The sequence below is a fragment of the Scyliorhinus canicula genome, chromosome 11, assembly GCF_902713615.1.
Source record: "Scyliorhinus canicula chromosome 11, sScyCan1.1, whole genome shotgun sequence".
In the NCBI taxonomy this organism is placed as follows: domain Eukaryota; kingdom Metazoa; phylum Chordata; class Chondrichthyes; order Carcharhiniformes; family Scyliorhinidae; genus Scyliorhinus; species Scyliorhinus canicula.
In genome coordinates this window covers 45,446,782-45,473,860 of record NC_052156.1, presented here as the reverse complement: position 1 = coordinate 45,473,860, position 27,079 = coordinate 45,446,782, and the positions used below count along the sequence as shown (strand labels likewise).

The 27,079-nt window shown below is 45.5% G+C and overlaps 1 protein-coding gene across 3 annotated transcripts in view; it reads left to right on the top strand.

Moving 5' to 3' along the window:
- The window catches only part of fhit (fragile histidine triad diadenosine triphosphatase), a 1,624,435-nt gene that overhangs the window by 944,728 nt on the left and 652,628 nt on the right, over positions 1–27,079 (top strand). The window lies entirely within an intron of this gene.

Below are 27,079 nucleotides of genomic sequence, written 5' to 3'. Positions count from 1 at the left end.
TAATGTGCTTGATCCTGGGAACCCCACCACTATCCAGTTAAGTGCCTGTATAAGGTGGGTCTTGCTCAAAAGAGGTGACACAAGTCTCTCATGAGCTCTCCTTCGCTTCTTGAATACCACCCACGGTGTCCCAGAAAGATCTGTTCTGGGCCTCAATTATTCACGGTATTAATTAACAACTTAAATAACGGAATAGAAACCACGTATCCAAAGTTGTCAATGGCATTAAGATCGGTGGTAATATATACAGTGGAAATAGTAGATTAGAAAGAGATAGCAATAGATAAAATGAATGGGAAAAACTGACAAATTCATTTGATTATTGTGAAATGTGAAGTTATCTACTTTGGCCCTAAAGAATAGAATAGTGTTATGGGCCAGGGTTTAGAAAACTCCAAAGTATATCATGGAGTTCACCTGACCTACAACTGCTAATCGATTTTGGTTATGATGAGCACAAGGGCTGCCTTTCAGCTGTGATATTCAACAGAGGACTCAAGCACTTTTAATCAAAAACAAAGTTTATTCGATGAATTTAGTTAACATTTTTATAAACACACACAGTTGGCATTTTTATCAACTACAAACATAAATACCCCACACAGCTACAGTAATCTATGAATAACCCTTAATAAATTCCCCTTTTAACTGTTCCAATTTAATAACAAGATCCCATAAACCAATACCCCCTTTACAAAAGGTGTGGCCCAGCATTCAGCACTCAAGACCTGGTATGGATGCTCTTGTTTCCTTTCCAAAACAGCAGGTTTTAATTCCTTCCACAAAGCAATTATTTCATTTCAAGTTGTCAAGCAGTCTGGAAACAGCTTTTAAAGTGAAGATAGAGAGACAGGCTAAGATACTTATCTTTCTGAGTACAGCAGCCAAACCACCTCACCGCACACAAAAGAAGCCCCCCATCGTCCCAGATTGCCTGGGTGCCCATCCCCCAAGTACTCAGGGGTGACCGGACCTGACACGACCTTGTCAACCCCCACCCACCCACCACCCCAGGGCCTCTGTAATAGGGAGTTGCCCCACAGGAACCCCTGACATAGGGAGAATATCCCTCAGGGACCCCTGTACCAGGGAGATCCCCCCCCCCCCAACATGGACCCCTCTAAAGAGTGAGACCACCCCACAAGGATCTCTGTAACAGTTAGACTTCCCCATTTGGATCCCCTGCCTAAAGGGTGATTGCACTGCACTTACCTCACTTTGATTGTTCAATGTTTGTAAACATTGGGGATTCACCACTTAGGCCACTGAACCATGAAGGGAGGTGAATGAATCAAAGCTATGGGTGGTTTGTAGAAGCTGTCAGTCACAGACCGCAGCTAGAAAGCTTTGAATGACTTGTAGCTAATGGATCTGTGGGAACCAGATGCAGGTCACAGCTGTTCTCCTTCTAGGAATGAACAGGTGCAGCTTCTGAGGGGGTCTCCTTATTTCAGGGGTCCCTGTGAAGGGATGGCGGGTCTCCCTAACACAGTGGTCCCTGGGGGTCTCCCTATTGTAGGGATCCCTGGGGATTCACCCTGTTACAGACATCCCTGAGAGAGGTCTCCTAACACAGGAATCCCTGGGGGAGTCTCCCTATTACAGAGATCCCTGAGGAGGATCTCCCTAACAGGGGTCCCTGGGTGGGGGGGGGGGAGGGGAGTGGGGATGGGTGTCGCCCTATTACAGAGGTCCCTGAGGGGGATCTCCCTAACACAGGGGTCCCTGGGGGATCTCCCTATTACAGGGATTACTGAGGGGGCTCTCCCTATTACAGGGGTCCCTGAGGGGGTCTCCCCATTACAGGGTCTGCAGGAGGTCTCCCTATTAGGGGTCCCTGTGGTGGTCTCCCTATTATTAGGGTCTCTGTGGGGGTCCCCCTATTATGGTGGTTCTTGGGGGGGGGGGGGGTCTCCCTATTACAGGAGTTCTGGGTGGGAGGTGTCTGGTAGTTAGGGTTGCTCAGGCAATGTATTGTGTGTGTGTGGGTGGGGGGCGGGGGTGACTCTCGGGCTAGGATGGACTCTTCCCGTGTGGCCCTGCTGTGGTTGACCTCACGGTGGACCAAGGTGGTAATTCCTTGTTGGGGGGGGTAGCTCCTTGGTCCACCATGAGGTCCACCACTCCAGGGCACGCTGGTAGAGACCGCAAGTGATCTGTGCACAGGTAAGTTCCAGCTGCGGGGACAGGAGACTCACGGAAGGCTGGAGCCTAGGGCGCCAGATCCACTAAATGGATACAAATGGGTTCTCTTGTGGAGAACAAGCAATAACATGAACTCGCTGCACCAAATAGTGTATTTCTGTGTTGTAATTTTCATGTAGGTAATTAAATATATATTCCAAACAGTTACTGCTCTGATGTCTAGTTGTACATGTGAAGCAATTTAAATAACATTTATTTGATAACTTTAGTACCATAACAGCGATTTGCTCATTATATAGACCATTACTACATGTTGCATTTAGTGGCATGATACTTACAGCTCAAGATATAGTGGTATAATTGGATTGTTCATTGTGCACTTGAAAGAATGTGCCTGATCCATTTACTCTGAGGCAGGATCAAGGTGGCTAAATGTGAATTGGAAGGGTCCCTCACACCAATTAATTTATTGCCTGTTGTAACCAGATTGTATATTTTGATGAGCAAATTGAGAGTAAAGAACAATGCATTGGTATCATCATGTACGATTTACTCGGAGTAAATTGAGCACTGCTGCCTCCCATTGATAAATATATTGAAATTTATCAAAATTAATATTAACCTTTAATCAATTTCTATAACTACAACAGGGCTCCACTCGGTACCATTCTAGGATCATAATCATTTTGCGTAATCTCTGTACACATTGCTTTTAATGGCACAACAAAGGGAGAGATGCAGCCAGGTGAGAGGGACTTTAAATTTGTTCTGCACACCAATAATAACAAACGGGGAGTGGACTTTTCCCAGAAAATTGTTGGGGTGGTGTCAGGGGTGCTTGTGCTGGGCTGGAAGCGCTCAGGTTGGGCTCTTTCCTGGGGCGGGGATCGTTTGGCTGCTCTTCCCATCTGCAGCCTTAAAACCCTTCAAACAAGCAGTCAGTATCTCAAAAATACAATTCACTGACAATACAGAGAAAATGTCCCCATCTGTACCCCGAAAACCTTTAACCTGTCTGTCAAAATGCCAAATTCAAAGATCTCTGAGGTGAAGGTGAAATTAATCCCTTTAATGTGGTGGAAACCTTTGAAGTGGTTTTCTCGCAGTCAATTTCATTGCACTTTAAATCTTTGAAGTCTGTTTGCATGTCTAGAAGGCTAAGAACTTTGAGCTGCATTCGTTACATTCAATTTCACGCACAATTGCCTCTTAAAAGGTTTTTTTGCTTGACAGGTCGAGGCAGATTCAAAGGGGGGAATTAATATTTTTTATTTATATATCTCTGCAAGAATCCATTAACTCAGGGTGGCAACTGGTTTTCTAACCGCAGGTTTTTTTTAATGAGGCTGTCTCTTTGTTCTCCAGTGCTTCCTAGAGAAAGCAGGTGCTGTCAGGGTGGTGGTGAGAATGGAGGTGGGTTGGAGAGGTATGAAAGCAGGGGGCTGGGAATGTGGAGAAGGGAGAGCCGTAGGAGTGGGGGCTGTTTAGGGCGGCATGGTGGCACAGTGGTTAGCATTGCTGCTTCACAACACCAAAGACCTGGGTTTGATTCCAGCTCCAGGTCACTGTCCGTGTGGAGTTTGCCCATTCTCCCAGTATCTGCAGGGAGCCTCATCCCCACAACCAAAAGATGTGCAGCGTAGGTGGATTGGCCACGCTAAATCCCAGCTCAATTGGGAAAAGCATTTTTAGAAAAGAGTGGGGGCTGTTTGAACTGTGGGGTTTTAAAATAGAAAATACTAACCTTTTAACTGGCTCTTTGGAACAGGAATCAGACTTAAGATTTTGGTCAGTGATACAAAGCATGCCTCAGAGCGGGGAAGGCCTGGGGTAAATTCCCAGGAACAATGAGGAATTTGTTCTTTGTCAGTACATTTAAGAGAGAATGGTGGGGGAAAGTCATGATGTATATTTTATGTGCACCAGTATTAATTTTATTGAAAGTAATGTCTCTTTCTAGCCTGTAAATTAGTTACAAGAGACAACTTATTTTTAGGTGCCCATTCAGATTGAGGTGGGCAATATACAAAATTAAAATAGCCATCTCATTTGAATTATGATGGTTCTAGCTGGTGCACTTCCAACGTTGGCCTCTACTCCACAACCCCGTTGATGAACTTTGCTTATGGCAAAGCCCCGGCAGTGGTATTTGTACAGGCAGTTTCCCCTTAAGAAGAGCTGCATTAAAACATTCGTAAAACTGTGAGGAAAAGTGATAACACTGACCAATGGGTATCTTTCGTGTTCAAACAAACTTTACTTTAAACACAAAATCAATCAAATTAGCAACAAAATAATAGCAGAACAGTTCTTAAAATAAAGAGAAAACTTTAGTTTATACCCTACGCTTGCAACTAATCATATTCCAATTAAGCAAACCAATGTAGTTCAAAGACCACTTACAAATAATGTCAACAATCCAGTTTAATTGCTTTTCTCTGTGCCGGGATCTTGGAGAGAACCTTTCAGGAGCCAACTCAAGACACTTCCATTCAACTTAAAGTCCCATGGCAAACTAAAACTACAGACATACCTGACTCCTCCCCTTTATTTACATAATCTCTACCCTAAGCATAAGGCATTCTAATGTCTCTTCCCACAAGATGTCCCATGACCTGGTTGGCCTAGACCAAAACATAATCACTCATAAATGACCTACACCCCAGGGATCCTCTAAAACTCAAAGCAATATCCCATTAGCTGATTTAGCTCACTGGGCTAAATCGCTGGCTTTTAAAGCAGACCAAGCAGGCCAGCAGCACGGTTCGATTCCCGTACCAGCCTCCCCGGACAGGCGCCGGAATGTGGCGACCAGGGGCTTTTCATTGAAGCCTACTCGTGACAATAAGTGATTTTCATTTTTTCATTTCATTTTTGTAAACAAGTAAATGGTTAAAATCAATGATTGCCTCATTTTTACATTCCCCTTAATCACAGCTTTAGCAGACACGCTGGCTGTATACATTTTAAACCAGTTTGTAAATAACATTACTGCAACAAATATAACAGTTTCTTACATTCATCACACATCCCAACCTTCATTCCACGCAGCAATCTTTCCCTCTAGGTTTCTCTTTTCAGATATTCAAGAACTGCTGCTTGGTGAGCCACAGAAGTCCTCGGATGAGGAAAGAGAGAAATCAATTTCACATGACTGATGAATAGGCCCCATCATTTACTCTGATGCTCACAGCTACCAGCTCAGACACTAGTACTGCACTTACCTTGCTGGCACGTAGAGCTTTGGGATCAGCACACGATGAGTCACTGGCACAAGTGACTGTAATCAGTGGAGGTGTAAAGGGTAGTTCATTTTTCAGCTCAAAGGAGGGAAGGTGGCAGGCCATGTTGTGCTGCAGGGGTCTCAGATGAGTGCCTCAATGGGGTGACAAACAGAAGAAATTTGAATAGGTATGCATACTGAGATTTGGGTGTATTGACAGGCCTGCCAGCAACCACCGACAGGAGAATCTGACTCCAAATTAGCAAAGCTTGCCCCTCCACAGCCTCAGCCCCATCTCATTGTTATTCTGTCGGGCGAGAGGCATAGCTACTGTTGCCCTCAGAATGACAGTGGTTGTGCAGCACTGTATTTGAGTGCCTAACAAAGCCTTTGTGTTGATAGGTCTCCTATTCCTCCATGCTGGTGGACAAGAGATAACATTCTCTTGCAAATGCACCACAACGTCTCCAGAAACACTCTCCTGTACTTTCAAACACTTGATGACAGAAAATATTCCAAAACTTTAACTTACTTGCAATCACGGTGCATTGCAGGGGCCATCTTGCTCCTTCACACTTCTTTTTTCATTACTGAACAGTGTTGTCAAATGTGGTTTTGTCCAAATTTGGAATCCCAACATCACATTGGCCTGTTGGGCTGTGCAACATCAGGACAGCGCCAATTCAAGGTGTTCAGATGCATGCTGAGCTTTACTTGTGTGTGCTCACATCCTTGGTATCGGCCTTGGCCATCCTGTCCCCAGGAAAGACAGATAGGCTGGCTTGTGGTATTATGCATATGCATTTTGCTCCTAGATTCCTAAACCCCTCTCCTAATATCCTAGTAGCTTCCTCTCTGGAGGAGTTGCACAAAATGCAACAGGGGCTGGTTTAGCACAGTGGGCTAAATAGCTGGCTTGCAATGCCAGCAGCGCGGGTTCAATTCCCATACCGGCCTCCCCAAACAGGCGACGGAATGTGGCGACTAGAGGCTTTCCACAGTAACTTCATTGAAGTCTACTTGTGACAATAAGCGATTATTATTATTATTATAAATGCTTGTTTACTGTGTCTTTACTCTGCTGTGTCTAAGGACCAAGAAAAGGGGAGTATTTTCCAGCCATTCTCGCCAGGTGGATCTTCTGGTCCCACTGTCGGCGATCCCCCGTTGCAGGTTTCCTGACGGAGGGATGTGAATTTAATGGGAAATCCCATTGGCAGCCTGGGAGCAGACGATCCCGCCAACAGCAGGCAGCCTTCCACTGTGGAGAAACAAGCTGCAGGGGGGTGCGGATAATCTCCCCCTCAGTCTGTCATTGCTCAGCAGATGTGTGCACATTAGCCGGGGAGTGAGTGCATGAGTCTATGCAATTTCTGTGAATTATCTACACAGCTGCTTTCAGAGCAGTACCAAAGCTACGAGATTCACCATTCATTTTGGCAAGCATATTAAGATTAAGTTATTTGAATAATGTTCTCAGTTAAAATATTAAAAGCATGAGCTTAACATTATGGCTCAATAATTCAAACTTTAAAGGACTTGAACAAAAGTGACCTCGGGTGCTGAGTTTGAATTATTCTAAAATTAAATAACTCAAATGATACATGAAAGCTTGCAGAAAATCCCCACTCATGTTGAGGAACTTAGTCGTGAGGAAACAAAAATGTTCACAACTGACAAGGGAAGACAAAAACTGCAATTCATTCTCTGTCCCAAAAGAATTGTGCAACAATTCTTTAAAAAAAGTGGCTATTATTCTGAGTAATGCTACTGCAATCTAATGTGGGATTTGCCACTGTACAGGCATGAGAATAGCTGTACATGTCATGGGAGACAGAAGGAGTGACAAAGGAGAGAATGCTAACAACAGGAAAGAGACAGAAGTTGGAAAAATTGGGAAAGGTTGAATGTGAGGAAGCATTGAGGGAGACTGGGAAACATAGTGATTATGTTTGGAATATTGGAGCAGATTGAAGCTGCTTTTCCATCACAGCACCATCACCACAGATGCTTCAGCAACACCACTATCATACAGGAGCTGGCAGTGACTCTCGGGGCAGCTCAGATTATCTTTTCTACAGAGCTGTTGGTCTAGTGCTGGTAAATATAGAATATTGCTGCATATTGGTGGTAGTTCATAGAATCATAGAATTTACAGCCCATCGAGTCTGCACCAGCCCCTGGAAAGACCACCCTACCTAACCCCTCACCTCCACCCTATCCCCATAACCCAATAATCCCACCCAACCTTTTTTTTTGACACTAAGGGTAATTTAGCATGGTCAATCCACCTAACCTGCACATTTTTGGACTGTGGGAGGAAACGGGGTGAAACCCGGAGGAAACCCACACAGACACAGGGAGAATCTGCAGACTCCGCACAGATATTGACCCAAGCGGGAAGCAAACCTGGGACCCTGGCACTGTGAAGCGACAGTGTTAACCAGAGTGCGACCATGCCACTCAGAGTTTAGTTGTTCCGCTCAGCCACTTTTGCAAAGTTTATACATTGCTAGTCTCCAAGCTACTGGGAAACGCCTTCAAATGGAAATTCAAATTGCAAGTGCAACATTTACATAATTGCACATGCTCAGATTTTGTGCTGCGGATCATGCTCTGAAATTGGCCCACTGCTGGATTCCAGAGAACAAGCAGCCTTAAGATAAACAGAACTGCTTCTATTTGAAGTAGTTCAGTTTAATATAAATGAATATTTAGTGAAGGTTACCCTTGACACAGCCATAAAGAAAGGTATTGAACATAATTTTTAAAATCATGCCCCTGGAGGTAAGTTTTGGATTCAGTTATTGAAGTTGCTGTGTATACATCAGTGAAGCATATCCCACCTTCTCCAAATCAACAAAGAAGACAAATGTGAAGATCAGTATGTTGCGTCATAGGCTGCCTGGAAGCAGAACAATTATGATGTTGCTGCCTAATAATAAATGCTATCAATCACTTTGCAAGTAGTTATTTATTACTCACCATCAATTTACATTGAAAATTACAACATTAATATGTAGTTTCAGAAATGGGGCGGGTCAGACAGAAAACTATTAACATTTTTCATTTTATTTGTCAAGGATGGATCTTTTGTACTTTACTCTAATTTAAATTTAAATTAGCTTGAGTAATAAAGTACATCTATGGAAAGGTTAACATTTGTATTTATTTGGTAAAATAGCACCGTAATATGGTTTTCATTAGCACAAAGAATTGTGTTGAAATTACACAGAATTCTTTTAGTATAAGATTGGTCAGGAGCTGAAAACGCTGAGCTTCGGAACATTGGAGGCCTTTTAAAGCTGTGGTATAGCATTTGTCACATAACCTCAAGGCTGTTGTATTGTTCCCATCCTGCATCTGGTTTGATGAGGAGGAATTTCTTCAGCCAGAGGGTGGTGAATCTGTGGATTCCTTTGCCGCAGAAGGCTGTGGAGGCCAAATCACTGAGTGTCTTTAAGACAGAGAGAGATGGGTTCTTGATTAATATGGGGATCAGGTGTTATGGTGAGAAGGCAGGAGAATGGGGATGAGAAAACTATCAGCCATGATTGAATGGCGGAGCAGACCTGATGGGCTGAGTGGCCTAATGCTGCTCCCATGTCTTATGGTCTTATTTACAGCCTGCCAGCAGCCTTTGTGTTTAAAAAAATGGAGGAAAATAGAATGTGCGGGTTTGTGAAATTGCACCAGCCATTTCTTTGTATTTATTGCAATCTATACAAAACCATTATTGATGAGGAGGAGGACTGGAGTATAAACTTGGATCCAAACCATCATTTGTACACCACTTAGGCACAGAATAATCTTTGCCATACATCTGTATTTAAGATGGATTAATGCAAATTAACCTTTCAATAAAATATAAAATGAAATTCAATGAACATCGTTAGAGATTACATAGTAAATGACCTCAGTAGACATGGAGAGCTTTTCTCCTTAATTCACGATTTTTTTTAAACAAAGTGATGACGGCAATGGTCAGTTAACAGCTACAACATGAAGCACTGCAAGCAGCTGGTGGTGCAATTAGCTCGACAAGATCTTCACACCTTTTCTATCCTGTCATTTTTTTCTTACAATTATCAACTGTGCTAATGAAGGCAATCAGTATCCTACCTCTGACTGCACAAAAGGTCACATAGGTCACAAAGTCCTTTGTGATCATGTCAGTTTAATAAACTAGTCAGGTGAACTCAAGTCTTTTTAATTTTCTATTAGGAAAGTACTTATGCACTGCTGAGCAGAACATGTTCCTTGCTGCAATGTATGGCTTGTGAGTTAAAGATTTAACATCTGGTAATGCTGTGCAGGCTAAATGTCACATCTGGGGTCCTGAGTGTATAATTACAATCCACTGGAACCTCGGAAGAATCCATTTTGTAGTGTATCTGCATTGAATATTAGACGACAGTTTCACTGCCCATGATCTAATTAGCAAAAAAATTAAACTTTAAACTGCTGTCGACTTTAGTAAGGGAAAGAAACTTTATAGTGAAGTGTGGAAGGACAGTATCCAATGCAGTGCTGGTGTATTAGTTTGATTTTTTCTTTTCAGATCCTCCTCAGCTGCCATTCTACCTCCATGTGGAAAGGTTAGGCCAGCAGAGTATTCACAAGCGTGCTTCGTCCTCCTACAGAACTGAATCTTTAAGGCAGTAAAGAAAAATGTCACATCCCACAGGCTAAAGAAAATGCCATTCAAATACAATGGCTCTTCATTTCTCTAATTGACTGACAAATATTCTAAAGAGATATGAAAATCTGGCCTTTATGCTTCTTATGAAGCTGACAGTTTATATCTGGCCACGTACTCCTATTTGTGCTGGTAAATTAGGATTCAATAATTCCGAGTGTGCCAGGGATAGAAATGTTTAGTATGGTCCAAGTTGTTGTGCTGAACATTTTTTAAAGGCACAAAAATCATTACTGTTGATGATGCACCTTTTCATTTAATAAGATAGCATTGGTGGCAATCAAATGCATTTACTTGTGAATTGTATACATGCCCCGCCTGGAGAGATACAGTTTGCAATACAGTTTTGCACTATTTATGACCTAGAAATTGTGAGCTTAAATTCCACCTGAATTGTGATACTGAATTTATTAAATGAGCATGAATGCTGTTGGATTATTGTAAATGTATGACCTGTTTACTAAGGTCCTTCAGAAAAGGAAACCTGCCATCCTTATCTGGTCTGATCTACATATGACTCCACACTATATGTGACAGTCTCTCTGTGCTCTCTGACATCAACGAGTAAGCCACTCACATGCAAAAGTTAGTAAGGCAGATCAGGTAGCTTCCTGGTAAGTGATGGGAGTGTATGGGTGGAGAGTATAGGGTAGGAATGATCAAGGAGCCAGGAAGAGAACTCCTGCTTTCTCAGCCGCCACCAAACAAAACGTTTTGAATTACTGAGGTGGGATCTGAGTCCTTCCCACTAAGGTTTTCCGAAATCTAGTTGGACAATATGTGGAGGTTTCATCGCATGATCTCATGCTTCCAACTACTCTGTACTGTCAAACAACATGTTTTCCCATCTCCAGCATTTTTGTGGAACAAATAAAGTGTTCAAAATTTTTTAAAAGGCTACCAGATTTTTAATATACTATTTTTCTGCTCAGTTGCACACAATAATGTCCAGGAGATTAATCTTTAAATCCTAGAGCCTTCAGCAAAATCTTGAAGATTAACAACCCTATTCTCAGGGTTGCTGCTCTGCTTCAGTCTGGTGGGAAAGCTCCAGCCTGAGTGAAGATGTCATCAAGGTACTTTTAAGGTAATAGATCCCCAATTTTCAACCGTTCATGAGGCCTTTCCCTTGCTTTAGTTGAGGACTCGATCCACTTGCAAAGGCAATAGTGGTTGAGTTCTAAGCATGGAAGTGTCATGCTCATTTTTAACATCCACTCTCCTGGATTTCACTGGGCAGTTGGCTCTAAAATCAACATTGTACTTTTCACATCATTCCAATTTCTGCTTGAAATAAATACATTTGCACCCAAGGAACTACAGCGTTGGAAGACTATAAATGTCATGTCGGTACAAATTTTATTTAGGCAATACTTCCGCCAAAGCCTAGGTTTTTCTCTGAGTGAGTGAGAATGACTGTACCTCAATCTGTTTACCTGTTTCATTGTTATTCTGATAGTTAATAGCTGGTAGGAATAGGGAGCATTTCTGCAGCAAGAAAGGACACTTCAACCGCTCAGTTTAATACTTGCATCTTCTCTGCTCCCATGAGTCCAAACGCTCTTTGAACGCAGAACTGATGCTCTGCCTCAAAATGGTTCTTCTCACTGTTTACACTGAAAATTGAGATTAGATTGCTAAATCTGTTGATCATGTCCCATGACACTACCAGTGAGAAATGCAGTTAGAACTCTAATATACTTGAACAAAATCAACTCTCTGGACCCCTCCCAAGTTATAAATGTAATCACAAGAGAGCAAGCAAAATACAGTAAGTAGCCCATAACGTCCTGCTGGATTTTGAGGGGTACCCCAAAGACACGCCAGGGAATCATTCTCGGAAGTTCTGAGATAAGGGTTTACACGGCAATTGTCCGAAAGGACTAACTTCCTCTGGACAATTGCACTGTGCTGGGAACCATCGACAGAACCATTTACATCGCTAAACTGGTTCACCAGTTTTACACTCATGGAGAGCAATTCTCCCAAATGATTTCTAATGTGGTTTCCTGCTGTAAACGGTGATTTCCACTGGGTGGTTGGGCGTGATCCACCCTTGGAAGTTGGAATGAACTGCACCCTGAATGAGCTATGCGGGACCTGAAGATGCCTGCAGATCTGGCTCCTCTGATAACGGGGCACCTTTTTTAAAGAGGGTCCAATTCTCAGACGAATTCTCCAGCCTTCCCTTCTCATCAGCAAAGACCTCTCCCCAATTGCTGGCAAAAACCTCCACTTCTCGCTGGCATCAGATCCCTCCTCCCCCTGGTGAGTGACGCCCCGTTATGGGGTCACCAAATGCCCCTCCTTCAAGCCCTATGCCCTCAGATCATGCCACTTGGCTGTGCCAACCAGGCACCCTGGAAGGGGAAGCAGTGGCGTAGTGATATTGTCACTGCACTAATAATCCAGAGACCCAGAGTTATGCTTCGGGGTCCCAGGTTCGAATCCTGCCATGGCAGATGGTGAAATTTGAATTCAATGAAAATCAGGAAGTAAAAGTCTAAAAGGTGACCATGAAACCATCGTTGATTGTTGTAAAAATCCATCTAGTTCACTAATGTCCTTTAGGGAAGGAAATCTGTTGTCCTTACCTGATCTGGCCGACATGTGACTCCAGATCCACAGCAATGTGGTTGACTCTTAAATGCCCTCAGAGATAGGCACTAAATACTGGCCCAGTCAGCGAAGCCGACATCCCATGAATGAATTTTATTAAAAATATCTGGTCATGAGATCCTTTGAAATGCTAAGTACCTAGATGTTTATAACATTGTGGTTATGATCAATGGAGGGTACTTTAGACGCATTCAAGCATGAAGGGAACGATAAATAAACAAACACCCTGGCAGCTGTGTTTAAACCATTAAGCTGTCCATCAAAAGCAAATAAAAATGACTGCACTGTGAACCTGAATGAATACTTAGCATTTCAAAAGATCGCAGAAGATTTCAAGCCTTTCCAAGTGTTGTGGGGCTTTCTAGGAAGGCTCTGACACTTCAAAAAGAAGCATTTTCAAAAGAATAGAACTGAGGGAGTAGATGTGAGGAAAGGGAAAATGTTCCTGGCTTGCTGCACGGGTGGGTGGGGGCGGGGGGGGGGGCGGGGGGGGGGGAGGGTGGGGGGGAGAATCGCAGGAGCTGGGAGAATCCGGCTCAAAACAGATCCTGCATGTTCAAATAAGGACTTAATTAAGCTAATCTTGTTCATGCCCAGCGAGGGTGTGAACCAGATCATGCCGGCTGGGAGCAGTGGAAACTGTTTGGCACCCGGCTCAAATCCTGTTTCAGGCCTCTACTACAATTCTCCCAATACAACGAATTTGCACTGGGCACAATGCGGCCAGGGAATTACCCCCATAATTATTCTGAAAGAGTAAGAGGAAAAATCACTGAACAAACACTGGCCTGACCAGCCCCTTGACAGACCAACCCCTCTCCTCCTCAAACAAAACCACGGACCCAAACTCCCCTTGAACCGACCAGGTCCAATGCCACACCGACAACTCCCACTGGTGTCCGACCCCCCCTTCCCTCTCCGAATGTTCATCTTTCCCCCCGATGTCCGAATACCCTCCTGATGTCCAACCTGCCCTACCCCGATGTCCGAAACCGCCTGTCTAGATCCCCCAACTACCTGTGTTCGAATCCTCACCCCACATCCCATTCACCTACCATAGACACTTACTTTCTCCCTTTCAATGAGACCTTTAAACTCTCCTGCTTTCCAGCATCTAGTGCCATAAATAGGGGATGTGTTATCCTTCGCTCCACTCCTTTTGCACTTTGTTGCTGGGCACGCTTCACTTCTTCAGTCTCACCCGGCCTGAGTCAGGAAGGTCGGACGAGACAAGCGCTTGACAATTTAAGTGCAGCTAAGTCAGTACTGAGTAGCAATCTGCCACCAATTGCCACTCCGAGAATGTTAATATTAATAATCGCTTATTGTCACAAGTAGATTTCAATGAAGTTACTGTGAAAAGCCCCTGGTCGCCACATTCCGGCGCCTGTTCGTGGAGGTACGGGAATTGAACCCGCACTGCCGGCCTTGTTCTGTATTACAAGCCCACTGTGCTAAACCCAGTTCAGTGAATCTTTTATTCAGGAAACAAATACTAATTGTAATTATGCCATTGAGTCATATATGTGACAATTCTGAATCAGTTTCCAGCAGTGAAATCATACTGATGCCCATGGTTGATCTGTGTTGTGCTAATCAGGACTCTGATCTGACCTGAACGAAACTATTCCTTGCGTTTTCAGCAATCCTGTTAATAATTTTTCCTATGAGCTGAGCAGTTTTTGACAAATTGCATGGATGAGATGTCTTCATGTTGAAAATATTTTGCATACTTTACATTAAAATTATTCCAAGTGGAGTATCTGCCTGCAAATGTACAATTCATCTTAATAGCTTTTTGTCAATTCTCTGGGGTGCACATTTGGGTTGAAAATACTGTTGAAATATGCTTCCTGCTGTGGTGAAAACCATTTAGAAACAGCTACAATAATTGGACATTTTAAGGCAACTTAAAGAACTAAGTGCTGCTTCACTTTGGATAGATGAGTAGTCAGTCAATAGTAAGATGCTCATTGTTCACCTAAAAGAGGTTACTTTTAACATATCACTCTTGACAAACAAATCAATAGGAGCAATTAATCAACAATTTAAATTGCATTGTATATCAGCACGACAAAACTACAAACGAGCAGAGTGAACTGTTTCTATTGTAGATTTGAGGGTCAATTTTTCATCAAAAACAGTAGAAACACGGACACTATAAATATACAGAATTAGAAGCACTGCCATGGCTGCTGGCAAAGGAGGACAACCTCTGAACCATGGGTTCGTGGAATGAAATTGCCCTGCCAGAGTTTAGCAAATGAAACTCAGTGTAACGTACATTGCAGTACTTGAAGGGAGTGTTGCATTGAAAGAGATACCATCCTTCAAATGAAGCATTGAAGGGGCCTGTAGTTCAGAGGAAAATTAAAGATTTCATGGCACTAAATTCTTCCCACCTACAAAACTTCCAAAACCGAAAACAGATGAACTGATCACACCTGCTTGTGGAACATTACTTTGCACAAATGTTACCATTTTTGCCCAAGTAATTAGAGTGATTGAATTTCAATGCAATTCATTGTATGTGAATGCATATGTCTTGCCAGAGGTGATAAAGTGCAATAATAATACAAGTTTATTTTAAGATCTAACTTTTGTATTTGTTGTGGCTGTGTGAAATTGGCCATCTGAGATCATTTAATCTCTGTTATCTTGGATCACGATACATTGAAATTATGACTCAGAAGCTCTTTACAAAGGAAACTGTAACAAACATTATCACCAACACAAGATTTTATCAAGACAGCCTTGGTGCAAGACTTTGGTTTTCAGTTGGCTATTAAACTCCCTGTACATAATGACTGAGTTTTAATTGCCACCAAACCAAAACCTAGACCAATGTATAATTAAACAAAGAAATATAAAATTAAACAAAACTGCAGGAAATACTCAGCAGATCGGGCAGCTAATGTGGAGAAAGAGAGACAAAGTTAACGATTCTGGTCTGGGGCTGTTCATTGAAGCAAACATTTTTGTGACTCAGATTTGACCCATGGACATGTTTCAGTATGATTTGCATAATGGTATCACAGGATCTGATAAAGGGAGAAAAAATAGCTTTAACACCTTTTGTTGAAGACAATCTGTCTTGTAAATAGATATTCTACATGATAGGCATTGGTGTTCGAAGTGTGACCCTACTAAATGTTTGACATAAACTTTGACAATAGAATGTTAAGAATGCAGAATCTGTCATTACAACAGTGTGAGGTAATTAGAATAGATACATTGAAGGGGAAGTTAGATATTCACATGAAGGAGAAATGAAAGAAGGATGTGTTGGTATGTTTGATGAAAAGGGTAGACGGGGGTTTGCGTGGAACAGCATTGGCTAGTTGTACCAAGTGACCTGTTTTTGTGCTGCAGCCTGTATGTAACTGTAATTGTAACAGCACAATGGAAGTAAATAACTGGAGAATGAAAAGGAACAGAAAACCTACTTTGGAGCACGGATTTCTAGGACTGGGTGACATAGATAATTTATTTTTGCATTTTAACAATTAACATAGTATTCTACTGAAGAAGTTTACTGCTGCCTGCTGGCTCCAAAATCAATCTTGATAACCAATATGGTCGATAATCAACTGAATGTCAGGAACTTGGCAAAGTGTGATTCTATTTTTCCCCAAGAACTTAAATTTTCTGAAAAATCTCCAATGTGGTCTCCATGCCCTTCAATAACAAAAATGAAATGAAATTTTCAATGCAGCGTGGGTTGCTCTTTTATGCAGGTTTTTAGGAAATGAGACATACGCAGTTGAGAATTTTAAAAAGATACAGGACTGGATTCCCTGCTGCCTCATGGTAGCAGCAAGATTCACGATTGGGCAGAGAATGTTGAGTGGAGCAAAAAACAGGATTGGTGCCTGACGCCGATTCCGTTGCGATGCTCTGGTCCCCGCTGGCAGTGGCATTGAGATTCACGTCCTGTGCCGGGTCCCCAAGAAAATCCATGATTTGCATTAATTGCCTTTGATGAACAGGCTGGACACTGGTTGCTCCATCTCCCGGCACTGAATCACCCCTCTCAGGCATGAATTGGTGCAAGTATTAACGGGCGGGGCCGTGCACCATGGCTATTGAGGGTGAGCAAGAAGATAAGAAAATTCTCAATACCTTTCTGACTTGCTGCGGGGTGTCTGCCTGGACCTCAGGGAGCAGCGGGGAACAACTTAGTTGCAAATGCGTGGAGTCGGAGTGTCCCCCTCAAGGTGGCCTAGCTCAGACTCCGTTGCTGCATTATTTCATTTAAACCAACCCCTTAGCTGCAACTTACAGGCTCCTAGCTGTTGAGAATGCTTACTGCTCACAGAACCCTGCAAATGTTCTGCACGTTTCTGGTCATGTGGGAACCCACCTAGCCCGCCACTCTGGACACTCTCATTCCCCAGTAGATTATCAAGGAGATGGGTTTGACCATGCTCAGTTGCTGGCCCACCAGGTGTTGGCATTCCTCAGTGCACTCCTCAAATGTGCAGCCCACAGCAGAGGATGCAAGGGATGAGCAGAGCTCATCCCAAACAAAGGACACACGCATTGTGGCACACTCAGAGTTGAAACCTCACCAGTGGCACTATGAACTAGTTCACTCCTGAGGATGACGATGTCTCCAAGCTCTGCCTGTCCACTGTGCCCCTGATCCCTTCCATCCTGCCCCCAGCTGGGAAACGCGACCAGGTCTCTGTCACACCCTGTGTTAAACTCAGGCTCCACGTAACAGTGCAGCTAAGATCCCAGGAAACACACACATTCCTCACTCACCCGCCTCTGTAGGCCCTACCCGCACACCACCCTTTTAACATGGAGGTGATTGGCAGCACAGTATGATCGTCTCCACCACACAACCGATTTCCGCCCTGCTGGCGGGATAACACACGGCCCACCCAGTGAGGAGACCCACGGTAGACCCCATTGGTAGAAACAGGACAGGGACCACAGAGCCTATCACTGTAGCCACTGGCACCCTTGTCGGCAGGTTCAGGTAGTGAGGATAGAGGCTCCCTACATCAGGTCAGGTGCCAGTCATTTGATGGGAACAGGGTTGCACTGCGGACAACATCATTTCATTGGGGCTGGGGGGGGGGGGGGGGGGTGGTCTGCAAGGGTGTGGAGGGGGACATGTTGAGAGTGGCGCAGAAGTGCAACTCAGGGAGACCATGTAACCTGGTGGCATTGGATGGTCAAGGGAATGCGCATATTTGTAAAATTCTCTGACTAGCCCCCCCCCCCCCCCCCCCCCCCCCAAACCCGGAGGTAAATGGATATCGGACTACAGCCAACTATGCTCGCTATTTCCTGACCGATGCAGCCACGGCGGATACCCGGCGGCTAGAGTGTCAGGACCAACCCAGGGAGGAGCCTGCACACGTGGAGCCTGAACCAGCAGAGCAGAAGCCAGCCAATGAAGCTCACGTGCCGGCTGTCCGATAGGCTAGGGAGGAGGTGTAAAGTAGGCGCCACATCAGGCCACGTGTATACCGTCCGCGCCTCTCCTTCGACCATGTGCGAATCTGCCAACACCGGCTTACCAGGGAGACCATGCGCCACCTGTGCCAGCTGGTGGTTGCCGTGGCACAGTGGGGGTTTGGAAGAGGACACTGCTCCCTGTGGCCGTCAAGTTGACAGTCGCTCTGAACTTTTATGCCTCTTGATCATTCCAGGGATCAAGCGGGGACCTGTGTGGGACCTGTACGGGCAGCGCAGTAGCAAAATGATTAGCACAGTTGCTTCACAGCTCCAGGATCCCTTGTTCGATTCCTGGCTTGGGTCACTGTCTGGCGAAGTCTGCACATTCTCCCCGTGTCTGCGTGGGTTCCTCCGGGTGCTGCGGGTTCCTCCCACATTCCAAAGATGAGCAGGATAGGTGGATTGGCCATGATAAATTGCCCTTAGTATCCAAAAGATTGGGTGCTGTTACTGGGGATAAGGTAGAGATGTGGGCTTAGGTAGGGTGCCCTTTCCAGGAGCCGGTGCAGACTCGATGGGCCGAATGGCCTCCTTCTGCACTGTAAATTCTATGATTCTATGATTTTGCAAACGTATGCCCACAGGTGGATCTGAGCTGTGACGAATGCCCTATGCGCATGGGCATCGGACTACATGACCTTCAATCTGGACCAGGCCCACGAAGATACCCGGGCAGCAGGATTTGCTACCATTGCTGGCGTGCCCCAAATCCAGATAGGGATTGATGATACACATGTCACCCTCCAAGCATTGGTTCAACAAGTTGTGCCCTTGAGCTGCAGGAAGTGGTTCCACTCCATTCATGTACAGTTGGTGTGTGCCCACCAGCTACACATCTTGTACATCTGCGCCCGATACCCTGGCTCCGTGCGCCACTTACACCCTGATGCACTCATCAGTTCACGGCACCTTCAAGGCATTCCCTCGGGTGAGGGGTTGGTTATTGGATGATAAGGATTACCCACTGAGGTTATGGCTAATGACGTTTGTGCGGAGAACCATTATGATGACGCTCATGCAGCAACCAGAAGCATTATTGAGTGGTGCTCAAGATGCGTATCCGATGCCTGGACCGCTCAGGTGGGGAGCTTCAATATAGCTCCAAGAGGGTCTCGAGCATCCCGGTGGCCTGCTGCGTATTCCATTACATTGCACAGCAGATGTTCTGGAGGAGGTGGAAGATAAACGGCTGGCCTCATCTGACGTGGAGGATGAGGATGGTGTCCAGGAGGATTCGGGAGTGGAGTCTGAGATGGAACAGCAGCTCGCGCAATGTATGATCCCGGGCGACCGCACATGGGATAATCTCATCACCTCCCGATTTACCAATTCGTAGGCCTGGTACTGGGAGTCCACTGCCCTGTTCCACCTCTCCACCCCCCTCCCCCACCCACCTGCAAATTAATTCCCCTGCCTTGATGTGTTAGGCAGGTTGGTTCGATGTGGACTGCACTCGATGCAGGGAAGCTAGAAACAGACGTCTAACACTGGAGAAGATCCAACACTGTTTTATTCAACGATAGAACTGACAACATATTCAGCTGTGGGTAGACACTATACTGAACTGACTGGAGACCTAGTAGTAGCCTGATCAGACTTACTATCTACCGCATGGTGTTTGCACTGGCTAGCTCATGAACTCTGACTGTCTCAGTGGCTGGGTCCAGAGAGAGCGGGAAACCTAGTGCCCTCTGGCTTTATAGTGGTAGTGTCCTGTCTAGTGATTGGCTGCACTGTGTTGTGTACTTACTGGTCATCCTGTGTGTCAATCACTGCCTGCCTGCACCTCATTATATACATGAGTGGATATTATGACATGCCCTACACAGAATCCCCCTTCCCCTGAACCTCTCACCACTTGCCTGTCCCTCAGTCCTTCACTCCCCTTTCCTTGTCCCTCAGCCTTTCACTCCACCTTCCCTCACTCTCAGTCATTCACTCTGCTATCCCTCTCTCTCAGTCCTTCATTCCACCTTCCCCCTAGCCTTCCACAGCTTCTCACTACCATAGCTCCCCCTCCTCCCTCTGACGGTCATACCAGCATCACCACAGGGTGTTGGCCCTGGGTTGGCAGTATCAGCGGATCTTGTCCATGGGACTCGCGGCTAAATTAGTTCTGGTGCTCCTCATTATTTGACAAAGTCTGACTCCTGCCTTTTGAATAACATTCCACTGCCCGCCCAGGTGATCCCTGAATGTGCACTGCCAAATCCTTCTCCCGGCTCCATATACCTTGATAGGGCATGTGGAGGGTGGGGGGTGCGGGCGATTGTGAATAGTTAGGGCTCATTCACTGGGGATTCTGTCAACAAGGCAGGCTCACAATGCTGCCTCCAAGCTCTGCTACTTTTCGGTGAGGGTGCCACCATTTGGGACGTTCATGGTGAACTATGTTATAGGCCACCAACATCCCCTCTCGCCCACCCGGCAGACGTACAACACATAACTCCAACCCCATCCTTCACACCTGTCAGACAGAGGTTAGTGGCAGGTTGGACTGGTGGCGCAAAAGTGTTTAATGGTGACTATGCAAAATGATGTTCCCTTACCTCTACCTTTGTCTATCTACTACACCTTTGCCTATCTACTACACCTGTGCCAACTTAAGTGTCATCGATCTTCCTTATCTTTTGTGGCCTGGCGCTCCTTCTACGTGTTTCCCTGGACAGCACTTCAGAAGTGGCAATGGTCTGCTGTCTATCATGTCCTCTGCCCCATGATTCCCTTGATGGCCGTCCTCTGGAAGGCTTGGACCTGGATGTGACTAGCCGACTTTTGGGTGTCAAAGATGACAACATGTCACCCTGTTCTGCCCGCTGTCCACGGGATCTGCCAGTGTCAGTTGGCGGGGGGATTTGGAAAGGCTGAGGATTTCCAGCACTTTCCTGCAGGAAGCAAGAGCATGGGCCCCATCATTTCCTCCTCCCTCGAGGCACTCGATGGACCCCGGGCTACTCCACAGGATGAAGGTGAGGCCAGAGTGAGCTCCAGAGGCGCCAACATCACCTGGCACTACCAGTCCTGAGACCCATCCTCGTCTGAGATATGGCCTCGGTATCCTCATCCATAGCACATTGAAACTGAGACATGTCCTTCAACGAGTGAGAGATTTCCCTCATTACCTCAGTCATGATCCTCGGTGCCTCAGTCATCTCCCTCTGTGTCTGTGACATGTCCTTCTGTGACTGGCCAAGGTCAGTCAGCGCCCGGCTAACGCTCTCAATACCTTCAACCATGACTCCTTGTGAGGAAACCCAAGCAGTCACAGGGAGAATGTGCAGACTCCAGACAGACAGGGACCTAAGCCGGGAATCGAACCTGGGACCCTGGAGCTGTGAAGCAACAGTGCTACCCACTGTGCTACCATGCTGCCCTGAGCATAATTAATCCACTTAGCTTGCACATCTTTGAGTTGTGAGGGTGAGACCCACGCAGATACGGGAGAATGTGCAAACTCCACACGGACAGTGACCCGGGGCTGGGATTGAACCCGGGTCCTTGCCGCCATGAGACAGCGGTGCTAACCACTGCACCACAGTGCCGTCCGGGTTAGATAAAAAATAAGGTGCCCCTCAAAGTCCATTGGATGGACCCCCTCCTCCCCACAATCCAAGCTGACCCGAATCTCCCCACATCGACTCTCCAAGAACCCCTCAATCAGAACCCGCCGATCAGATCCGCACCATCAGAGAACTCCGAGAGGACCCCATCAGAGACCCCCATAAGTTAACCCTGCTTGTAAGCTGAGAAGCAATCCAGGCAGTAAAGTGAAAGATCACTGCATTTTCACTTACATTTAGCAGCAGATGTTAGGAAAAGGTATCAGAAGCTTCCTTGAAAGCCAAATATACTTCAAAGGATTTCAGTTCCCTTGAAATGCAAATCTTCCAATCAATTTCACAGAGCAATATGTTTTACTTGCCTGTTTTATTGGTCCAGAAACAGCTGCTAGGGGATTTGTTTATTTATCTTTCTCTTCATGAATGCCGATGAATTATCCTCCAATTATGCAAACAACAATGTTAATAAGCACTCTTGCTATGATTGACAACTCCTCACCACATCAAAAGTAGCAAAGTGCTTTCTGCTGAGATAAAGACGAAGTGAAAGCACTGAGTTCCTTCGGTCCGTCAGTGGGTGCCCCACCCCCCACAACGCAAATGCTGCCCCCTGCTGACAATCAGGGGGCATGCTCCCCACCCCCACCACAGCAATGGTGGATCATCCCCTCACAGCACGCATGTATAAGGGTGACCCAACCCTCCCCCACTGATCACCCCAGCTTTCCCCCCCCCCCTTCCCCCCCACCAGCAGGTGGCACAATACCACGATTCTGATGGAACATGGCGGGTTCTCCTCCATGCATAAATTAGCATGGTAAAGGAGAGAGACTCTCATACCGTTCCCTGCTCTTGGCACCAGCAGACACCAGTAGTGATTCTTCACTGGCAGGAGCACTCAGGCTCCAGAACTGAGAATTCCAGCACAATGTGTGGTAAAATATTTGTGAAAAGCTGCAATGTGCCAACATAATTCACATCCAAACGCATCACAGTTTCACAAAACTGACAGTTTGACAAAATAATGCAAGGCTGTTCTCACTGTTCTCCCTTTGGCAACGAAGACACTCTTTCTGGACTCTAATCATTGAAGTAGCAAGATAACTTCAGATGAACAACACCTCACCTATCACCCTTAAATAAAGCATCAATATGGATAATTTTGGATGTTCTTGGCAGTGACTAATTCTGGCGAAAACATTTTTGTTCCTGTAAGAATGTCTTTGCCTCTCATTTTTCATTGAAATGTATACCTGAACCAGATTGAAGATAATTGCACAAGGGGGAAATTAGAAGATTTATTTCACATTGTGGGTTATGACAACAGGGATTGCTTTACCACAGGCATCTACTGAAACAGAGACTACTGCATTATTTAAAGGAAAATCAGAGAGCATTTCAGAAGGAAGAATATGAGAGAATTGACAGGGGAATTTGATCACAGTACTTGGCTCCAATGGAAGAGCTGGAATTGGAGAGGGTCTGAGTGACCTCCTTCTGTCCTGTGACATCAAGGTATTTCCTACGCCTAATCTTTGATACACTTTTATTGATCTATTTATATGGAGAAAGTAGTATACAAGTATGATGATAGGTAGACTATCATCTGTATATAATATGAGTAAATAATCATCATCTGCATGTGTATTATAAGTTACATGTGGTTCTAACATCCGACCAGCAGGTGGGGCAAGTCTGCAGGCATGGGACCCGGATACACCATGGGAGGGATTCTCCGACCCCCCCCCCCCCCCCCCCCCCCCCCCCCACTGAGTCGGAGAATCACCGGGGGGGGCGGTGTGAATCCCGCCCCGATGCCGGCTGCTGAATTCTCCGGCACCGGTTTTGTCGCTGGGGTGGTGATCGCGTTGCGCTGGTTGGGGGCCGTTGGCAGTGGCCCTCCCCCGGCGATTCTCCGGGCCCCGATGGGCCGAGCGGCCGCCCATTTTCGGGCAGTCCCGCCGGCGTGAAATACACAAGGTCCATACCAGCGGGACCGGGCTCTGAGGGCAGCCTGCGGAGTCCTCCGGGGGGGGGGGGGGGGGGGGGGGGGGGGGGGGGGCGCAGGGGGATTCAGCCCACGGTGGCCTGGCCTGCGATCGGGGCCCACCGATCTGTGGGTGCGCGTGTTCCGTGAGGGCACTCTTTCCTTCTCCGCCAGCCTGTGTAAGGCTCCGCCATGGCTGGTGCGGAGAAGAAACCCTCTGCGCATGCACAGGGATCACGGCAGCGGTTCTGCGCATGCACCAGAACATGCTGGTGCACCTGTGCATGCACTAACTCGCGCCGGCCAACGGAGGCCCTTCGGCGCCGGTTGGCATGGCGGCAACCACTCCAGTTCCGGCATATCCCCCAGAAGTGTGGATTATTCCGCGATTTCCGGGCGTCCCGATGCCGGAGTGGTTCATGCCACTCTTTGGCGCCGGTATGGCCCGCCCACCGGTTGGGGGAGAATCCCTGCCCATGTGTTCCATCAGAAGGGTTTGTTAGGAGTTGATAGCAGTCGCATATTAGAGTAGCTCTGTAGTATCTTAGTGTAAGTTAGTGTTCGACATTTATTTCCAACTGTATTCATCTTAGACATTTTAGTTATTCATTAGTGTAGTGTTAGTAAGAAATAACTTTAGAAAACAAAGTTGAATGTTCTTTGTTCACACGGCAATATTGAGATTCCACATCAAAGAACATTACATGGTGCCTTGGAGTGGATGTTGAAAGAGAATAGTTAGGAAAAGTTAAATATGTCAAGAAGACACAAGAGAACAAGCGGAGACTCAAAAAAACAATTGAGTATAAAACAAAATACTACCAGAATCATTGAAGTGAGATGGAAGCATTGAAGACTCCCAGCCAACTGCTCACAGCTGGTAATGTAGATGTGAACTGGCGTGTTTTCAAGCATCAGTTATTGTTTTATGTGCAGGCTCTTGGTCTACAAGAAGCTCCGGACGAGAGAAAAATAGCACTCCTAATGACAGTAGCTGGTCCCCAAGCAATTGATCTATAAAATACTTTTCAGTTTGCTTCGGAGGAAGACAAGAAGAGCTACTCAAAAATATTCGAACAATTTGATAACTATTGCCATCAGCAAAAAAACTAAACCTTCGAGCGCTATGTATTCAGGATGAGACTGCAAAAATCGGGCAAAACCTTTGAGTATTTTGTCACGGATCTATGTCTCAATGTGCAATCCTGCAATTTTGCAGACCTCGATGATTCACTGATAAAAGACCAAATTTCATACGGTCTGTAATGTGATAACTTTGCGAGTGATTGCTGAGGAAAAACGATTTAACACCAGTAGATGCCAAAAAAATATGCAAGGTCAGTGAGATTGCACAAAAGCAAATCACTGAGATTCAGACACAAGTAAGTGGCGGGAAAAAAGAGGGAACGACCGACATCATCTTTGCTGTGCCGCAGCGGGACCAGAAACATGGTCTGGGTGGCAGCCATTTTGATAAACTTTCAGAGAACACCATTTTATGTCGGAGGTGCGGCAGAATGCACGACCCGAGAAAATGCCCTGCATATGGCAAAATGTGAGTCAGATGCTCCAAGAGAAACCATTTTGCATGGCAATGCTTGCCAGTGGCAAGAACGCAGCAACCTAAGTGGGTTAATGTGATAAACAAGGCTAAAAAAAATAGTGATTCGTCAATACTGCAAAGTGCAACCCTGAACAGACTAGCTGAGTTTAATGATGCACCAGATGGCCTGGAAAGTTCCTCTTCCGTGGACATGATCAATGAAGACGCTGAACAATGAAACACAGAAATAGAAGAAGAAATATCAAACCACTTGGATAATTGGACGATTCTGCTCATAATGAATCAAACCATCACAAATATCAAACTGGACACAGGTGCCAGAGCAAACTTAATCACCAAAGCAGACCAGCTGAAGATGTGGATTCGACAACGAATAGAGGGTAACGATTGCAATCTCACCGACTACCACGGCGCACCAATCAAGATGTTGGGAACGTGTAACCTTCTAGTCAAAGTGAATGCACGAGTATTCACAGGTAAAGTTTCAATTGTTGAAGCAGACATGCGACCACTGCTAGACGCAGCAGCATGTGAGTCACTGCAGCTAGTCCAAAGATTATATGATACAGACACCGACTATACGGACACCAAAGATGCAGACACCGGCTATATACCGATGGCACACACGGCAGCCATAGATGCAAAGTCAGCACAGACTCCGGAGGAACAATCAAAACTCAGACCACAACCCCGCACACAGTCAGTGACAGAAAAGGTTCTACTGAAAGGGCAGTGGACCTAGAAGATATGGGCACCCTTGAGAGTGTGAAACAATGCATAAATATCAAGTCCGGAGTTGACAGAAATTAGGTCTTCACAACAAAGCTAAAGGCTGCTTCGAAAGATGACTCTACAGGTTCTGGGGGCAAATGTCTCCTCGAAGAGAAACACAATGGTGATGTCAATGGCTGCTCATCAAACATCAAACAGAAAACAAGAACTAATGGTTCAAAGTGCAGGACAAACAAGAGCTTGAAAAGCATGGAAATAAATCAAATAAGCCAAAAAGCGCTAATCTTGCAACTGGCATAGTGTAGCATATCATGGCCACATGAAAGAAAGTGATGAACCTTTGGAATTGAAACAGCACCATGAGCTATAAATGAAGGAACTGGAGAGCGCACGAGCTTTGCTAAGGGAGGAGAAGAGGGAACTAGAAACCTTGCAACTTGCCTCTCAGTTTCAACGAGTAGATATAGTACACCAGAAACAGCTTATTGAGAAGGATCGGCAAGCCATAAACCAATGGAACACAATGATGAACTCCCTTCAGCACAGTATTGAGTATCTAGAGAGAGAGAGAGAAGCCACATGAAAGGGAATTGCCTTGAATTGGAGAACAAACTTATTCAGTCTAAAAATGCATTTGAAGCAAGTGAAGACAACAACAGAAATGCTGTGTTTAAACTGCAGAAGCTACAAACTGAGATAGGTGAATTGCATCAGGAATTCAAGCAACTGAACATCCAGAAGGAAGCGCTAACTAGAAAGACAGGAGATATGGAAACATGCCTGCAAGGAAAAAGGCAGAGCTGCAAGTGGTGATGTATATTCTCAGAGAGACCAAAGGACAGCAGCTCCATGCAAAGAACAGCGCACTCAAGCAACTAGAGGAAATGCTGAGAGGGCAGTCTGACTATGAAGAGATTAAAAAAGAGCTGAGTATCCTGAAATCGATGGGAGATGTAACATCAGAAGGACCTGGATCACAGGACACATCCAAAATCCTGGAGGTGCTTCTGCTGGAAAAGAACCGCAAATTGCAATCTGGAATTGCAACTCTGCGGATCACCAACAGTTAACTCAGTGA